Consider the following 21,448-nt stretch of genomic DNA (forward strand, 5'->3'; position numbering starts at 1 on the left):
GAGGGAGATTTCTTGAAGAGGGTGGTTTTGATTTATTAAACACTGCATTTAGCACGTGGAAAACTTTTGTTTCAAGCCAAATAAGTTACATTTTATATAAAATTACATACGGTTACAAATTATGTCGCTATCGAATGAGCGATGAAGACATCGCCACCCGATTACAAATATTATTTGATTATAATATGTTGCTTGAACATAAATAATTTACGTTATAGGTTGGTAATAAAAATGGCGTACTTGCTCATCCGACCTTTGTCAACTACCGTTTTTTCAAAAGTACTTCTTGTAGGTCCTTTGTGTTTGCAATCTAGTGACCTGGCGGCCTCTATTGGTATATTTTGAATAAATGAAATTAAATTTGTTCTATTTAGGTCAACCAATTATTTAGTTAGGCCGTAATATCATAATGGTAACAGTATATAGGAGAAAAACTACATTTGTTATAACATTTTCATTTTGTGTGCATTAAACAGTTGTTATACAATTTTAACCTGCATAAAAATAAGTTTGTTTACCTTTAATAACAATATACTTATATCTATCTAATACCTGCGGGTCTATTCTATACAAAAGGCGACTATCGACCGCTAATGTGCTAACGTGATAATGTGTTAGTATTTTTTACATACATTTTATATTGAAATATTATAATTGTGATTATATTGTAATCAGTTAATCAGTCGAAACTGTCTCTCTCTCGCTCTCTCTCTATCGCTCTCTCTCTATCGCTCATGCTCTAAATTTTAGCACAGGCAGGGGGCATGCCGTTAAAATATAGCATTTATTGCAACAATTATTACCAGCTAATTGTAATTGTTACAATACGTGTTAATAATTTGATACAAACATACCCTAGTTAGCGGTTTTAGCGGACGAAAGCAGCCTTTTGTATAGAATAGACCCGCTGGACATAGAATCAATCAACACTATCATACGTTGAAAAAGTGTATTAGATTTCCGCGGAGTACCTATCACAATGCACAATAAATAGGTTAGGAAAACTTGCCTTCATTTTCGGCCATTAATCACAGATTTCTAGCAATTTTCTCAATCACAAAAGGTTATCAGGAAATCGTATTCCGATAAAAAAAATCTTATATTCTATGACGTCCTCAAATAAGCCTCACAAAGCTACCTGAAGGATTCTGACTGAATTTCTATTAACGCTCTGTTTACATGTTTTCGTATCGTGTCATTGCAGTATCCGTTACGAATTTTCAGTGTTACCGGTGATATTGAATTGCATAACGAATTAGAGTATACACATATCTGGTATATTTTCAGGCGTAGATTTTTTATGCGCAGTTTTGACATCGCTGTAATAGCTTTCATTCGACCGTAAGTATTTTTATTTTCATTAAATCTAGTTTTCCCGCGAATTAACATATTTTCTTACTTCGCCTGACATATTTTGATTATGTCTCTGATAAAAAATCAAATACATATTTCTCTAAAATTTCTTCAGTAACCTAGAGTAAAAAGCAAATTTGAGTTGGGTAGGTTTGGGTAGGTATATTATATTTAAGTAGCTTTACTACGCAGTATTGTATTATTATTAATTTTCCGAATGTTGGTTACTGATATAAATGTTTTTAATGTTAATTGAAAATATATAATTTTTACGAAATTCTATAAATATTATCTCGATCAACTGAATTAGCAATATCTATTACATCGTATGTCATCATAATCATCAGCCAAAATCTATCCACTGCTGGATGAAAGCCTCTCCAAGCTGATTCCACGTCTCTCGGTCCTGTATGTTCCATACCTACGCACTTGCGTAGAACTTAACCATTTCATCGATCCAGCGGTCTCTCGGTCTACCATGCGGACGTTTTGTACCTCTTGGGTATCACTGGATGACTATTCGAATTATGTGTCCAGCCCATTTCCATTAATGAGGGTTTTAGCGAACTCTATTACATCGCAAACATTTCCAAAATCCAATATTTCCACTTTTTGTCCTTTCGCGTTATGCCCAGCATGCACCTTTTCAAACCACACTGTGCTAATCTGAAATTTAAAAAATTTCTGATTTTTTTTTTCTGAATTTCTCTTTTACTTAGGTAGGGTCCATGTTTCACACGCATACGTGATTATGGGAAGCACACACTGGTCGTATATATTGACGATTATTTAAAATATTACTGAATTTGTTCGATATAATTTTACGACGCTGTACTGTTGATAGATACGTCTTCTAAACAGTCTAAACCACCTATTTTTTGGAGATATGTATTCTTTTAAATAACATTTTCCAATTGTATACCCCTTACTTGTAAATTTATTGAACTGCAGTGGTGTCAAATTTATCATTCTACCACTGACACTGACAGCTAACTATATATATCGAAGTGACACATAACGGAGATGTGTGAGTTTATCTTAAACCGCAGTAGTTCAAATCCCATTTCGGGTATTCGATTATTATTGTATGTGGAATACGTCTGCCTATTTATGGAAGTGTGCGACGCTAGTTAACAATACGAAATAGAATCTCTTGTCGCGTAAGCTCTCGAGACGAAATCAAAACGAGATATCTCCACCGAAAGCACTTCTGATCGAATTAGAGCATTTCAGATGTGACAGATAATCTTCAAGTATTAAGGACGTACTTGCGGAACCACAGCGCGCTATTTATATATTTTAAATACGCAGCGAAATTGAAAGCTTTACAACATATCTATTAAACCATAAAGTATTACAAATTTTGAAACCACAAATTATTAATTGTAAAATTAAACTCAGATCAAAATTTTAAGATGCTTCACGTGCAATAATTTCAGATAATAAATTTTTATTTAAGTTTCAACAATTGTTTCATAATTTTGGCTTACTATAATAATTTCCTCAGTTATATTGAAAAGAAAAATCGCATTACTAGTGTACATAATAAATCTGTCAAAAATTATGCATTCGTACAAATCTACAAGTAAATAATTCCTACAAGTACTGTATTTAGGAAGTATTCGTGCTCAAGTCATGAAAATATTCGCCGCCAAACATCCAAAAGATGTCGGAACTACATGCGCGCAGGACGTCGTAGAATTGAAGAAACTAAGAGTGTAATGCAGAGTTATCGAAGCTAAGCAACCGTTCTATGAATAATATTAAGAAACACATCACATATTCATTTTCCCTTTCACTTAGGCTATCTATTAAAAATAATATATATTGTATGTTTTTCTCACTGAACTTAGGACGCCGAAATAGGCCTCTTAAAGTTAGGCGCGTACAATAGGGACTTACGGGTTGAAGTATGGTTCTGCATCGCACTCCAATGCTCGATTTGGGCTGTGGCGATTTTGGGGGTTGAAGGAGATTTTATAAAAATTATCCCACGATGGCCGCGCGGGTTAAGTGACGGCCTATAACTTCGTGGGTACCAGGTTCGAATCCTGTGTCTGGCAAGTACACATATTGTTTTTTAATTTGTGTATGAGTCATAGTATGGACCTACCAGGTTGAGCAAGTGGCTAACATCCATTTCTCGTAAAAACAACAATTTGTTAATACAAACCTATTAGGATCGAATATGGTCAAAAAAAAAATATATGGTGATAAAAAAATAAAAACGTCTTACATAACCAGTGTAAATTCGTAAAAATCCATATAAATGATTAAAACTACAGACATTGGCAACAACACAAACCACGAATTATAAACGTATGGTATTGTTTTATTAATTACACCATATATTTACCATTTCGAATACAAAACATGTTTGACTTATATCGGAACTAAAGTATTGAAAAACAACGCAATACGTTATAGCTACATGTAAAAGTTATTGAAATTGCCAAATAAGATTATTCGCCATTATGCTGTGTCTACCAATTAATAAACAAACTAACTAAAAACGTTGACGATTCGCTATTACCTGTTATAATTTACATTATCATTAGACTCTCTCTAGTTACATCCCAGGCTCTTTGTGTATCATTAACTGCATGTTATTGAATGTAATTAAGTGTGTGCCAAAGTTAGACTGGATGGTCCAAAGTTAAACACCATTATTGAAAATATTTTTTAATGCAAGTAGGTATAAGTACATGTGAGGTCATATGAGGTGTTTTAGGATAAAATAATATCGCCCTAAATGGCTGGTGTAAATCCGCGAAACTTGAACCGGGACGCGACGAGGCGCCGCCACTGCATTGCGGTAATAAATTTATCCACCGTATAGAATATGCCCACCTATATTATTACAATGTGGCATTCGCCAGAAGTCTCGATTGTACGGCCCGCAAGCCAAATTAGGTACACGGTGCGGTAGCATTCAACACTACTTTCAAAACTGAGAATTTTTTTTTTTTGAGATTTTAATTAATGCCCAAATGATAGAATATTGTATAATGCATGCGTGTCTGTTTTCAATGAATAATTGTAATGGATATATTTAAAATTCTGATTTGAGTTTGACAGCGCCGCAAAAAAAAATCTGACACTCACAGAATCAACCTTTAAAAGTTGTAGTATTCGTGTTTATACTTTAATTTGGTGCCCAAACAAATGTGCCGTCCATAAGCAACACATGATCTGACTATCCCCACAAGATGACACTAAAAATCGGGGTCAACAATATTAAAATTAATTATTCACTCAATCAATGAAAAAAATCTTTCGGACTACAGACAAAGGACTGGTGTCTAAAAAGTCAGACTTTATAAAAATGTCTTGAATTTGGTTAAATTAAAAATTTCAACACTTTCTTCGAAAGTCAATTCGATCCCAACCTTTTACTTGTAAATCTGCATCGTATCTTCACAACTGAGAATATAACCGTAAAGTTGTATAAATTATATTTTAATATACTCCTTCGCTGCTATGCGTGTATAGAATGTAAAATAACGTCAATACATATTACATGCATAAATGAAAATACAATGACAACGCTAATTAGCGACATCACACCACACGAGGTCATCATTATTAAAATCAATTTTATAATTTTGATTCCCCAATAATTAATTTACAAATTGTCAAACTCACGGCTCAACATAAATTGAATAATTATCAATTATATTAATATAATTGTTAGGTACTTTATCGCAGTGTTTTAATTGTTAATACACCAAACAAATAAAGTATTATCAGTAAATATTTATTTAACAATCGAATGGCAACACAGTTTCAGCGCTCATACTGCCTACTGCATCTATTGATCGATTTTCGATAGTCGGCGCAGAAATGAAATCTAATATTTTTGATGTATTAATATTTTATCTTGGCCTTTTGCATAAAATCTTATTGGCTTATTAGTTAGATTATTTACAGTGACTGACACTGTCATCAAGTTAAGTTTATTACACTTCTCTTACAATTAACTATGCCATAAATAAAATGTATTTATGTAACATTATCCAATGTGGCCCACTTGAATGAAAAATAGTATAATATCTTAATGCCAGAAGATGCTGTAACTTTCTGGCTATATGTACATCTGTTTCTAGACTTCGTAAGAGTTCTGAAAAATCTCAAAATCAACAATGATCTTAATTCACTTTGACGAGTACCACTTTGACACTAGCAATTTTAACAGTCCGCCATATTGTATTCTTGAACTTGTACGCAGCTTATCAGGCGCAAATGACGTCATTGGTGTTTACATTTTTAGTGTACCTATTAGGTTGTCATACAAAGTTGTTTATTTTTCAACGAAAACAAAAACTAAATGAAAAACATTTTTATCTATTGTCAATGGTCCTGGTAAAAGTTGAAGTTTACCACAGCTGTTTCAAGCAATGCAATGTGAATTCGCTTTGTCAACCGCATTCAACGTCGAAGTACATTTTGCGCAGAGACTATGGGGAATTTGGAATATTATTTCGGCTCGAGGAATTATGTATTATTCCATAGCCATAAGCTTGCTGCCGCACTGGAGTCGCTCTTAATGGTAGACTCGCATTAAGTAAAATAACTACACTGCCCTCATCAAATTATCATCACATTTTTTGGCACTACAACCCTTACAAAAACTTTCTCCATCCCATACGAAGCAGTCCTCACTTCAAACAAAAAATAATAATATTAAACTATTAGGAGATAAATACAATTAAAATTTTAAACATAAAGCTATCGTAATTCTAATTATATTAGTAACCAACGATCGTTCAAAACTTCGTCCACGTGTAATTATGAAAATAAAAAGACAGATAATATACAGAATGAAAAAATAGAGTGATACCAATTGAATACGTGTATTAATTAAGGCTCTAAGTACCAAAAACAAAAAAACTGACATTTTTATAGAAAAGTGTTCTACATACTAACGCCAATAACTTCAGCTATGGTCTAAGTGCCTCAAGCAAGTCAAAAAAATACAGCAAAATATTTAAACCTGTCGACGTTGTAAGTCCGTTGGTCTGTTTTATTTATAATGGTGTAAATAGCACTACAGTGGTCAACTTCATTCAATATAAAATGGCTGACGATGGTGTGTTGACACTTGCGAGTTCTTAATACCTAAAATTATAGAAGCTGCCGTGATTGCTTCACACTGTAAAACCACGTTTTTCAAAAGGTCTGCTTCATGAAATTTTACTGCAATGACTCAGTATTTTGTATCTACAGGCAATACTACTTTTTGGTACTTAGAGCCTTAATTAATACACGTATTCAATTATTATTGAATGTGAGGCTCGCGACTCACCTCACTCCTCCACGGCTGCCATCTGATCACATTACCGAACCCATAATGAATCGTTACAAACGAATTATTTTTGAGAAGTTACGTCTAGTAACCACGAAACTAACGCAATCTGTGTTTATTGCAAGTTTTATCAATGTTGGTCCCAGTGGTTTTTTTTTAAAATTTATAACAGAACAAAAACTAGACAGACTGACAGATAAAACTTTAAAATAATCTATAATATTATGTGTGGAAATAGTTAAAATGCTAACTGAAAGTCAAATATTTTTAGACTATTCAAAGACTTTAGTTTTATTAAATAGAATTGGTATAGATGTGAATACATAATTTATTATATTTCACTCTTTTTCTTTTGAGCATGTCCGATCTTAAGATCATATGGGGCTCCACAGATTGAAGATTTGTATTAAAACCTTTTTTGTTTTTACGAGAAATGGATGTTAGCCACTTGCTCAACCTATTAGGTCCATACTCTGACTCCAAACACAAACTGAAAAACAATGTGTATTTGCCAGACTCAGGATTCGAAACTGGAATCCACGTCATTATAAGCCGACGCGTAGGCCGCTCGGTCATCGTGGGGCCGTCATAATTGTATTTACTTAATTCATATTAAATAACAATGATAAAATAATTAGTTTCAACCCACTGACCGTCCTAAAACTACAAATAAGGATGTAAGAGAAATGCTTGTTAAAATGGTTTAGGTTAGCTTAGCTTGCAGATATAGTAACTAGTATGGACTCCAAATAATTAGTTCGCATCTAGAGTTGGTTACAGTATCTGTGGGTCTATTCTATACACAAGACGGTTATCGACGGTAGTTTATCATATTTATGAATTGAGATGACACGGCCACAAAATACTGGCCTTCAACCAGCTTTTTCGTGACGATTTTATGACGTCAAAACTATTATGGTCTGACCTTGGATGTCAATTTTCCTAGTATTGGGTGGCGTCTCCAGGCTATTATAACGAAGTGTTACTGTGGTGTGTTCATAGATGTCGTTAAGAACTCTCACTTTGACCACCCTCTCCACCCCTTCGCTGAGCTAGCCTAAAGCAGGGGTTCTCAACCTAGTTTAGGGACAGGGCCGGTTGAGAATTTAACGCCCTTGCATCTTTACCAGGACCGGGGTGTCGTCAGGAGGTTAATTGTTACAATAAGTTAACTGTCCAAAGTGTCAAAAAGTGCAAGTGTTTCAACAGCCCCTGTTTTGGCTGTGTTATGTTTTAGAGCGAGTTTTGACGGCTAACTTATTGTAACAAGTATAATAAATATGATAAACTATTGTCGATAGCCACATTGTGTATAGAATAGACCCACTGGAACGGTTACAGTTACGACTCGCTAATGAGTACCCGGATTTAAAATGAGGTCGTTTCTAATTCAATTTTCATTGTCAAATAAAAGTATTACCTATTTAATTTTATTTCATGTAAAGTTGAAAATTATCCATTTGTCTCGCGCTCTCAACAATCCGTGTTCACATAGTACATAATATCTGCACTTATTTATAACTGCATTTCAAAAATAAAAGTTTTAGTTGGAAACCATGTCGTCAAAATTCGTGCAGAATGAGTTAAGAACATACTTCAGTGAAACGGCAAATAATTTTCAACTATAGGTGCGACGAAATTTCGGACTGGCTGCCAATCGGAGAGCGATAGTCGAGCTGTAAACACGTCAATTTGTTTTGTGATGGCGTCGGGGGAATTAATTCTTAAATCGTGCAAAGATGACTAAAAAACGTTAACCATTTACTTGAAAAAGAAAACATGTCAATGAATATATTATTATTATTACTAATAGAACAATACACATAACATTAAATGGACGCATGTTGAATTTTTATGACAAATTATATTTTATTCTGGACGTGTCGTTCGCACAATCTTCGCGTCGCGTCGTCACGATCGTTTTAGACCGTGCCCCAGCTGAAGTACAGCCTTAAGGAAATACTTCGATCATATAAATGTAGCAACGAAACGATTTTCTAGCGTATGACGTAATCTGGAGTAAATTTTCTATAATCTGGACTCATCCTTTCTATCAATACGACCTTGATGGAGGCACTTCGCCTCAGCTTGACCCACTTATTCCTATCTTACTGTTATTTAAACGACAATCCGCAAACTATAAGTTAAGTATGTTACACACATCTTTTAGCGAAAGGCGTTGTACAAATTGATAATATTGTATTAAGATTTTTTTAATTCAACGAATAATTCACAAAAAGTTCAATAGAAAGATTGTTACATTCTTAAATCTTGTGAATTATTCATTGAATAAAAAAAATAGTTAAGTAAATTATTAGCAAGTTCAAGTTACCACAAAAAATCTTGTAGTGATCCGTGACGTCGGTTAGTAATTAAGGTAATTAATACCTACTTTGATTTAAAATACAAAAGCCGATTGCCAATAGTAACTCAATTTAGAAAGCGCTTTAGAGTATTGTAAGGCCATTAGTTAAAATTTGTCGCAATTAGGTGAGATGCCTATAGCATTGTGGTCGATGTGCGTGGGCGCGAATCGCGAGAGACGCAGGTTCGATCCTGCTGGGTGTCGTATTTTTTAAATATTTTAGTGTTTTCAAACTATGTATGGTATTATATTTTTTTTAATTTTTCTAGAGGCCTAAATACTCGCTAAATACACAGACATAGTAGATCTAAGCAGTATTTGGTAGTATCCAACAACTAACTTCAGATTCCAATGGCATGGTACGATCAGATCTCATCCGGGGGCTCCGGGTTCCGAGGTCACAATATATTTATGTGGTTTTATAAAAGCCTGGGTATTTATGAGATAGTTTCCTTATACTACTACTACTACACAACTGTTTCTTTACACTATTATTACTGGGCACGATGGCCTTTTGTAGTGTTATAATATAAAACTATAAATATATTAAGATGCTAAATTTTATTTTAAGATTCTAAATTTAAACAAATTAATATATAAACATACATATTCTTTTTTAACACTACAATATGAGGCCCAAATGACAGTAGTGTAGAGAAACAATTATGTAAGTAGTAGAAGTGAAACAATCAAACACACAGTATTTGAGAAAATCATATAAGTAGTATATAAATACATTAATACCTCACCGGGATCGAAGCCGAAGCCTTCGGATAAAAGATCAGTGCCTTACACTGGACTACGGGAGCCATGATTAAGATTTGATTTTATGTAGTATACTTATGCTAGCGTTTATAACTGCAACTGTTTGATCTAAAAAGTACGAATCATTTTTATTTATCGTTGGTTTACGTTGACTCTAAATTCACTGGAAAGACAATCGTCGTCAGCATAATTAGCGTGGTCGACACTCACTCACTCTTCAGTGATGCTACGTAAGAGATCTACATGCAAGCCCTGTGGTCCGATACTGTAGCGAGTTTGTGTGAAGTAGTTAAGGCTATGCCTCAGTTGAGGCATGGTCTAAAAAGATCGTGGCTAGGCGATGCGCGGATTGTGCAAATGACGCGTGGCGAACGAAATATAATTTGTCATATAAATCCAACATGCGTCCATTTAATGTCCTGGTTATTGTACTATTAGTAACAATAATAATATATTCATTGACATGTTTTATGTTTCAAGTAAATGGGTAACGTTTTTAGTAATCTTTACACGATTTAAGAATTAATACCCCCGTCGCCATCACGAAACAAATTGATGTATTCACATCTCGACGTTCGCTCTCCGATTGCCAGCGAGTCCAAAATTCCGTCGCGCCTATAGTTGAAAATTATTTGCCGTTTCACTGAAGTATCTTCTTAAGCAAATATAAATATGCAACACCTACTTACTTGGTTATATATATATATTAAATATTTATATACGTATATTTATTTTATAAACTTAAGTTTTACAAGTATTTAATTAATAGATAAATATGGTAAAAATTATTGTTTTATTGTTTCCCTGGCTGTTCTGTTTTGTCACTGTTCTGTTTTTTCATGTTCTGTTTAATCATGTAGGTACTGTTATAATAGCATGTCCTCTTTATGCATGAAACCAATTCTATTCAATATTAATTTCTTTAACATTTGAAAATTTAGATGACTGATAACTAACTAATGATTTCTGTAACTAATAAACACGCTGTAATGTATAAAATTGTAACAACCCTGAATAACTTACAGCAAATATTACATAATATAGCTTCGTGTAATGTAACAAAGTGTAACACGGTTAGTCATGTTTCAGTGACAGTAAGTGACATCTCACTTATTACGAAAAACTGTATAATATATATAGAAAAACAACTCCCGACAGCATAGCGAGTCTGTAGGACGATTTCCATTCTCGCTTGTTTGCGCAACGATGGTTTCAGAATTTATTTTGTCGTTCGGTTTTGCGCCAAAAAGCCATACATAAAAAGTCGAGCACTTGTAATCAAATGATATTTCTGTTTGCGAAGAAATAACAAGGCCGTTTATCAGGAGAGCGCCGCGGTCGGGAAAACAAATCGACTTATCGGAAAAGTTATTTGAATAACACCCGGCCGGCTTTTCAGAGCGTCAGAGAGAGACATTCATGTCATTTTTTTATTTCAATTTATTAAGCGCAAAATTTCTCTCCGCGCACTCTCATTGATCCTTAGACAAATGACAGTCACGATGAAAAAACATCCCACCCCTCGAAGCTTAAAAAATACTCCACCCCACATCTAACGAAAAATCTCGAAGAAATCAAATGAAGACTCTCGTAGATAAACAGCGCCCCAAGACTTTCAAGATATTCAATTTAATTTACTTAAAAATAATTTTACTTTTTAAGTTCGTTCAATGGAAATCCTGTCACAACGAAATTAGTAACGCAAGTAGTAGTGGCGAAGGGTGGAGGTAGGCCGTTAAGATACGCTGTAGATAGTGCATACTAAACTTTGTTAGTCATACGAATTTGTTTTCATTGAAATAAGGGTACAATTTATAGGTGGGGTTGGTTAGTTTTTAATATTCAATTAAACCATGCGAAAACAAAGTCTATTTATAAAATATCTAAATTATGACATTATATAATATATATAATTTTGGATATTTTATAGATATAATAATATTTTTTATCTATTGTGGTTTGGTTGGGCAGGGATTAAAAAATAATTAAAAGAAAACTATCCAACAGGTTGCGTAATATGTATTCTTATTTCAACGAAAACAAATTATGATTGAAAAAGTATATACAATTTTGTCTGATCGCCCGTATGGTCGAACTCGTATGGTTCGGTTTAGGTAGGGTTTAATTGATTTTTTTGAAGTTATACTTCTTTTGGCGCGTTTGGGAAATCAGATTAGAGTGTATTTTTGGCGTGTGACATGTAACAAATAATTTATTTTTTCACACGAAAAAAAAAACGCACTCGATTGGATTCGAACCACCGATTGTTCAGTTATCAGCCGAACGCACTACCTTTACGCCACAGTATGATACTGCAATCGTGACGATTATACAGTATAATATTATAGTTTAGAATTGTTCCGTTGCCTTGGCAGCGAATTTATTATTGTCAGCCATTTGTAATTCCTTACGTAACGATTAAACGTCAGATTGACAGTTGGTACTTTAAAAATAAAAACAACGAGAAACCATTATATAAATTAGAAATATAAGTTAAAGTATATAGAACAGTGGTTCCCAAAGTTGACTGGACTCCGACCCATCTAACAAAAATTTCCAATTTTGGGACCCACCTCTTAGCTGTCTTAGAGAAAAACGGGCATAAATATTGGTAATGCTCAGATTCCCTAGTGGCGAGTCGTGGAACTACTTAATGCTGTCTTGTTAACCATAGCTAAAAATACGACCTCAAATAGATATGACGTAGTACAGAGGAGGAGGAATTATAAATAGCTGAATGAAATATCAAATTTATCACTCCCTATTTTTTTAATTCATGTATACAGTGGCGAGGGCCTACTCAATATTCGCTCGCGACCCACTGGTGGGTCGCGGCCCATAGTTTGGGAAACCATGGTATAGAAATAAACCAACGGCGTTCCAATAAGCGGTCCTTTTTCTTGAGTGCGTAATTTAACAAGATAATTAAGAGCTAGTCAAAGAATTTAGTTTATCACAAGTTTTGTTTTTGTTTTCTAACGCGCGTACATAAGTACACACGCCGATTTTTTTTAAATTAACCAATACCATCTGTAAATTGTAGTCTTAGTTCAATAAAAACAAATACGTTTGACTAACAAAGTTTAATGAGCACTATTTATGGCAGATCTTTAAAGCCTATTTCTTAATCTCCAATCTTTTTTGGAAGTGAAAATCATAAACCGGGCCTCGCACATGCTAAGACCGGCCCTGCTCAGTACTGATATAAAGTAAGTGTTTGGAAACATGTTTTTATTTAATTATTTTACATATATTACGACATGTTTTAAACATTTATAGCTTACTTGAAATTTCGATTCGTTCGATTGATGTGTTTATTTATTTATTTAAGAAAACAAAACGTTGTGCACATAACAAATCTAAATTCAAGACGTACAGAACATGAGATTTACAATATAACAAATATTACCCCCACAAGAGAGAAGAGTGTATATAAAATAATAATAATAATAAATAAAAATAAAAACATACTTAAGTACAATTTTATACAGAAAAATAAAATTTCGAATACCAAATACATAGCACGTCACCGAAAATGTCTAAGTCTTTGGGGAGCGCATTGACTAGTCTTGCACCCATCGCTAATGGTGCCTGATAGGCTTGACACGAAGAAACGGTTCCGATCCAGAATAAATTATGGCTGCGACCACGTAGGTAATTGACAAGCGCATGTAAATTTAAATTCATTATTACACCAGGATTGGAAACCATCCCTAGCGATAACAGGCAAAAGTGTAGTGTTCATAAAGTGTTTTAAATTCGATATGTTCGGAAATAATTTAGTCTTTTAAGGGTTATTTATGTTGTTCAAATTAACAAATTAAAAGTTACCCATGAATAGAGTTGTTCTGTACGTATATCTCTACTTGTCTTGTCACATTGCGGACATTTTAATCTCCTTGGCGTCTTAGTTAGGGCATTGGTAAATGTCTAAATATAAAGTCCATTGTGATGTTCGTCTTCCTTCACCTCACTCTTCGCGGCGACAGTCAGATCCGCAAACAATAGACAAATAGGTATACGTCGAGATTTTGAGACGCGTAAGACCTCCAATTACTCCAATTCCACGTCGGCTCTATTCCGACTAATTCAGACAGAGTTGCCAGATAGAGCCTCCTTTATTAAAAATAAGCATATTGTTATTTTATTATTCAATACTAAAAGTACACAAGATTTTAAGAATATAAGATTCTTTATTATTGAAAATACATAATTTTGAAAAAAATATCAACATATAAGAAATATATCACGATAATAGCCTTGTGGATGTATTTAATTTTATTTTATTTGCGTAGAAGTTGATATATTATGTTCGATGTAGGTACGTACTTTCAAATGAACAAAATATAATTATCTAAAATCTTATATTTATCTTATTATTAATTATATTAATATAATTATTATATTAAATATTGGTATTAATATAATAAATTAAATGAATCAATAATTCGAGAACATCATGCATAAAATACGTGTTTAGTTTTATTACAACAAATATTTTGGTTTGTGTCTAAGCTTGTATAAATACCAGGTAACACAAGGAAAATGGAGGTAACAAGTATATAACAACACTGTATTTAACAAGGTTTAATTATTCTGGAGTGTGAGAAAAATGAGAAAAAGTTAAACACGTGGTAAAGAACATTATGTTTTTTAAATATCTGTATCATAATATGCATAAGTTTGTTGATATTAGAGGACATACCGGAGGCTTTTTATTTATTGTGATTAACGGTTTGACCGTAATTAAATCATAAACCAAAACTGCATTGTCTTGTTATAATATGGGAACTGACTTTTGCATTACTATGTTAATAATCAGTTTCGGTCGGACAAGCTTTCTGTAGGCAGGGTTTCAAAACTCCGTGACCGCACCAAAATATTTGTGAATTATAAGCCATCCATGGACTGGAACCGTATGGTATACTAAACCTATCTTTTCTGGTCATGGAAATATATTTCCACAAAGTATATTATAAGCATCTGGTCGTATCCTTTTATACCATACACTTTTAAATTTAGTGAAAATATATTTTCATGAACAAAAATCATTAGTTTAGTTATGGCACACGGATCTAAACCGCATACGGTTTCAACAATGGATGGCCTCTTAGACGTTGGCAAAAAGTCACACATCTGCATTATTCAAAATTCAAAAAAAAAGTAAACGCAGGATCTGATTGAAAGCTTAGCTCATTATTTCTACTTGCACAACAAATAAATATAATTGAACCAAAATATACTATAAATTTTATAGGAAAATCTTAAAATAGCATTTTTTTAGATGTGGCAACTTCACTACGAGTATGCCTCCACTTTGTCGCGGTGGATGCGTGAAGCCTCTTTATCCAGGGCGTGCTTTTGATCCACAATCAGCGGGGGAGGAAACATTAAACAAATTGGCGTCGTTATTTATATAAAACGTAGTAATAACAAGCAGGTTTATCAGACATGTCAGAAGAGATTTCAGACATACAATCTTAAATAAACAACGAATAATATGTAAGAAATATTTCACTTTTTATGAACACAACTTTTTATGTGATGGCACCCTACACTCTTGTATTGGAAAATTTACTTCTGCGGACAATTTCATGCGAGGAAAAATTCACAAGCCCATTTAAAAAAAACTATCATATTATTATATTAACTGCAATATTTTCTTTATTTTTAACACCACAAAAAGCCATGAGCCCCAGTGACAGTAGTGTAGTAGTGGCAGTGAAATAGCCACAGAAACGTCCAAGATTTGGGAAAACCATATTATGCTTAAATTGTGTGTCAATATTTATGTTTGTTGTCAAAAGAATTCAAAGTGGCGGATAGGGATTCCAATCCCGGGATCCCGAATCCCGGGATTTCGGGATTGATTTTTGTCTTGATTGATTGATTGATTGATCAATTTTTATGGAGAATAAAATAAAAGCGAAATATAACAGAAAAAATACTTTTGATAAAAAAATAACTACATTAGAAATAAACTGAGTTTGAATGAAGTTTGATTTATACCCATGTGTAGGTTGCCGATTCATTTTATTTTTTCACATAAATTATTAAAAATGGAAAGATTGGAAAAAAACAATGCTTTGCACTTTTAACAAAGTAATTCCACCATGATATCATACGTTTTACGGCAGTTTCATATTTGGCTGACTAATTAGATTTATGAAGCGGAAAGGCCATAAGTACGCCATGATTATTTGCTTTACTATTATAAATCTCGCTAATCCATTCATTAAGTCATATCAGAAACAGCAATCTCCTATTAAATTTACATTATTATTTATATTACAATATTATTTACTCCATTAAACTTGTGTATTTCCAAGATTGAACGTAAACAATAAATGTCTTAAATAGTATAAATTATACTAGATTTATTTTTGACCGATTTTATCAATGTTATTTGTAAATATAAAAAAATTATATTAACAATTGAAAAAATGCCAATCCCGGGATCCCGGGATTGCCAAATTGTAATCCCGAAATCCCGGGATCAGAATTTTGGCTCGGGATTGGATTCCCTAGTGGCGGAAGCGATGGTCAGTATTAACAGTGTCTATTATGATTTATTGTAGGTTATATAATATTTGAGATGAGGATTAAAAGGGTACGAGTACATAAGTAACCAAGTTGGCCAAGTTAAATACCTATTATGTGTTTATAAATATCCATAATTGGGGAATTTCTTTCCCGCAGCTCACGTCAGTGGCCGGATTAATGAGCGTGCGGCACCTCCACATCTCTCCGTGTAATATACCTATGCCCAAACCGCCCCTGCAATGAACATATGGTCTGCTAAGCAACATTTTGTGGTTATCGTGTGCGACGGATCTAAATAAAGAAATTTATGTTAAAATGACCAAGAAATGATAAGTAGGCATTGGAAGCGTTCAAAATAAAAGGAAAGTGAGCCTACCGTAATTATTATTAAATAAAGTATTTGGTAAATATACTCTCTAATAGCATAATGTAACATTCCCATGCAGCGAATATAGTCGCGCGATATAAAGTCATGCGACCATTTTCCATATTATACCTACACGTTGGCGTACTATGGTCGCTGCGTATGAGATGGGGGAATCCCCTTCTGTCGGCGAATAATAGTCGCGCGATTTTTTATCGTATTCGCTGTGTGTGAAACGGGGTTTTTTGTTACGAATTAAGTAACGTCGTATGTCACTAAAAAAACGTTACGTACTTTTAAAATTACCGTTTCCGTTGACCTATTTAGTATACGGTTCAAATAGAAGAGGATTAAGAATTAATCCAGATAAATCGCGACCTTTTATGATATATATATATATATATATATATGATAACAAGGTATTTATGATTATTTCCATACCAGGGACGTCACTGTACACATATCAAAATGCCTGCGATTTTTGGATTTGGATACAAAATCGAATATTGCGTCATTCAGTTGACGTTAACAAAATGTCTATAATTCTCAGGAGGATTGCGCTGGAAAATTCAATCAACTTAAAACAAAAAGACGGAAGCGGGGCCATATTTTCTTGGTTGAACGGCCGTAATCTCTATTATGCGCAAAAAAGCCGGATTTACTTTTGAAATTTTCGAATTCGGTAGGGATTTGAGAATTTTATGACATCTGTTTAGGTCGATAATGAATGAGATTAATTAGTAAGAATTTTAATTTGTTAGTTAGTATTCACGATAAAATTATCCAATAGCTGCCAAGATATTGGACGATGATAAGCTTTACGTTACGTCCACACGTATGCGCTTTCATTTTCAACTTTTCAACTCCGAGTAGTGTAACTCATGCCTTTAAATGTCTACGCCTATGCGTCTAATAGTTTTCAATAATTACTTATCAGTGTACACGCAAAGTTGCAATAACGTAACTGTTACCGTTTTATTATTTTCTGTAATTTTAGTACATACTGATAAAAGTGAGAAAATGAAACGGAATTTAAAGAAAAAATGAAAAAATCGGAATTTTATTAAAATTAAAAAGCCGATTGCCAAAAATTAACACAATAAAATCTACTAGTTAGTTTCGACACACTTAGACAGGACGTACATGGCTCAATTGGCAAAGTGCGAACCCAATGGATGCGAGTTCGAGTCCCGCTGGACGTCTTTTTTTAAGTTTTTTTTGTAGGTATATCTGAGGTATATTTAAATTACGTATGTTCAATAAAGGAATGTGTTTTTCTCAAAGCCTGGGTGTTTGTGATTGTTCAAAATTACTAACAACCACCTTGTACGAAAAACCAAGGACATGGTTATTAATAATTAAAAAAAAAACACATTTCAATCAATTATAGTTATACGCAAAGTAAACTATTTATAAAAAAAATATTTACTTCCATTTAACCGAAATTTCCGGCGCAGAGTGGGTTAAAGCTTCGTAGACAAAGGATGTAAAACACATAATATAATCATGTCGGGAGGCACTAAAAACACACTTCCACCCTTGTCCGGATCGATAAATTCACTTCGGCATTGACAAGATTAACTTACCTGAAAACACAATCACTTTACATGTATATTTAAGTGAGGTACAGAATGAACAGGATACCGGAAGTCGTGTGGGGGCGTCTCGGCGACCCTGGCGCGGGAAATCTCGTCGGGGATCCAACCGACGCCGGTTTATGCATTGCCGTCGCGGCGCCTACAACTTATATGCGCCGTCAAACGTCAATTAATTAAATACTTTGCATCCTTGCCTCTAATTAGTTACGTACATTTTTAGTGAATGGTACAAGTTGCAGTCATATAATCTCTTGGCTACGCCACCCCCGTAAGTGGTTCACTGTCCAAGGCGTTGGGGATTTGATACGGATCCAGCATAAGATGTGATTTGGTTACAGTTGAAAAAATATTAAAGTAGTCATTATCCAAAGAATCTAGGTACAAGTGGCGAGGAGTGGAGGTAGGCTGTTAAGATCCGACAAAAAAGTGGACTTAACTTTGTCACTCATACTTATTTGTTTTCATTGAACCAAGAATACAATTTACAAACTTTTCGAGATTCAATTAAACTCTACCTAATCCAAACCGTAATAGTTTAAATATGTATCATACTTATTTGTTTTCGTTAATTTAAGAATGGATATTGCAGATGGTGTTGGTTAGTTTTTTTAAATTCATGTAGCCCCGCCTAAGCCAAAACATAATCGATAAAAAATATCCCCCTACCTATAAAATATCATAAAGTATGTATGATGCAATGCATAATTTTAGATGTTCTATTAAATATAGATAAACGAATATTTTTCGACTACTATCTATCTACAATGTCTTGGATTAGGCAGTGTTTAATTGAATTTTAAAAACTAACAAAAACTATCTACACACTGTAGTCTTAGAAAACAAATACCTTTGAATGACAAAGTTCCTTGTGCATTATTTATGTCGGATCTTAACAGCCTACGAAAACGTTTTCTTAATATAAATCTGGCTACTAGTTTCTTTTTCAGTGTTGATAAAATGATATCCAAATTTGAATTTTTATTAAAAACAAAATCCTCGAAATAGAAAAATCTTAGTCACATTTGTACAAATTCGAATACACAGATAAAATGAAAAACTCAAATTAAGTGTTTCAATAATAAGTTTTCACTAAAAGTAACTTGAATACGTGTATTAATTAAGGCTCTAAGTACCAAAAAGTAGTATTGCCTGTAGTTACAAAATACTGAGTCATTGCAGTAAAATTTCATGAAGAAGACCTTTTGAAAAATGTGGTTTTACAGTGTGAAGCAATCACGGCAGCTTCTATAATTTTAGGTATTAAGAACTTGGAAGTGTCAATACACCATTGTCAGCCATTTTATATTGAATGAGGTTGACCACTGTAGTGCTATTTACACAATTATAAATAAAACAGGCCAACGGACTTACAACGTCGACAGGTTTAAATATTTTGCTGTATTTTTTTGGACTTGCTTGAGGCACTTAGACCAAAGTTATTGGCGTAAGTATGTAGAACACTTTTCTATAAAAATGTCAGTTTTTTTGTTTATGGTACTTAGCGCCGTAATTAATACACGTATTCACTTTATGTCGGCATATTTTTCCACAACATGATATAACTACAGAGTTATACCATTCAACTGTGTCGAATTGGGTTACGATGGCATAGGCGATTCGGGTGTCTGACGACAATCATCCCCTGTCTTTGAAGCGTTCTTCACAGCGAGGGGCGAAAGGTCAATTTGTATCTAATATGTTATGTATGAGGCGAGATGGCTGCGTATAGCATAATGGAAATTGCCAAATTACTACGGGAATGTATGCGTGAGTAGTCAAAGAATAAGTCGAAGTACATATTATTATTATGTAAGTTGTAGGTAGGTAGTATGTAGGTGAATATTTGGTTCAAAAATAAAAACACATTTATTTTTAAAATAAAACCGCAAAAATTAGATCACAGAACTAGTCAAATAATATATTAAGTAATTTTCACAGAGTGCTGGCAAGGCAGAAAACAATAATAATTACATTCTTCAATATTAAAATATTGGTAGCTAGGCGTAGAACATGTCAAACTAAAAATAATTCTGAACAAAGTCAAATAAAAGAACATCAAATTAAAATCGAAACCAAAATATGCCAACTTTATCTTGATCTGTCGTGAAAATTAAAAATTGGAATATTGGGAGGCCTAATTCTTGTCAAATTTGGGACCACAGAGATTATCAATATAATTTTTTATCGTAAATATTTCACTATAATAATGTCGACATAAATTATACTAATGGTTTTATAAATTCGTTTAAAAATTAATAAATGTAAAAAATCTTAACACCACTGCACATGCATGTACTGAAATATGAATATATTCTAAAACATTAGAGCGAGAGGTTTAAAAGAATACTATTTTATGTAATAAAAATACTTTATGCAGTCATCAAATGTTTAAAATAAATATAAAGGATAATAAGACTTCAAAATTATATAAATATATTATCTACAACGTTTAAGGAATGTCCACGATCGTACTTTGAAAATGCAATAAAAGCTCAATTTTGACCTACGCTGAGCATGTCCCCCTGAAGTATGATAAAATGCTTAAAATACCGATATCTACCAGTTCCAAAATATAACAAGTGATAATCTGTGATTATTTTAGAATGACAGTGGATATTATTCTTTAGAATTAATTATACGTTAATCCCGTGGAAACCTCTGAAAACTCCAAATATTAATATTAGAAAAACATACAATTATATTTATGATAATATTATAAAATATAAATATTTTTTTTAAATAATCCTATAATTTCATTAAAATCTTCAAAAATTAGATATACAGGGAATGGGACAACTGGACGCCAGGACAATTGGACGCCGCACTGTCGCAGACACGTAAACAGAACGTAGAAGAGGAATTTTAATCAGCTCTTATCTACTACTTAGTAGTTTTAATTCATTTTACTCTTAACATAATGTTTTTTTTATTAAGGATTGAAAATTACCATGCCTAAGGCTGTATATAAAAATATAAAACTCTTTTTTCATTGGAACTTAAACATATGCACGATTTAGTCATTATTTACGTGTGCATATTTAAATTCTCACTAACTATTAAATTATAATATAACAATTTAAATATAAATAATAAAATTAAATATTTTTTATTACCTATAAGTACCTAACGTCCATTTATTTTCAAATTGTGTGGCG

The sequence above is a fragment of the Rhyacophila brunnea genome, unplaced genomic scaffold, assembly GCF_057557595.1.
Source record: "Rhyacophila brunnea isolate RB1 unplaced genomic scaffold, BYU_Rbru_1.0 scaffold_8, whole genome shotgun sequence".
Lineage (NCBI taxonomy): Eukaryota > Metazoa > Arthropoda > Insecta > Trichoptera > Rhyacophilidae > Rhyacophila > Rhyacophila brunnea.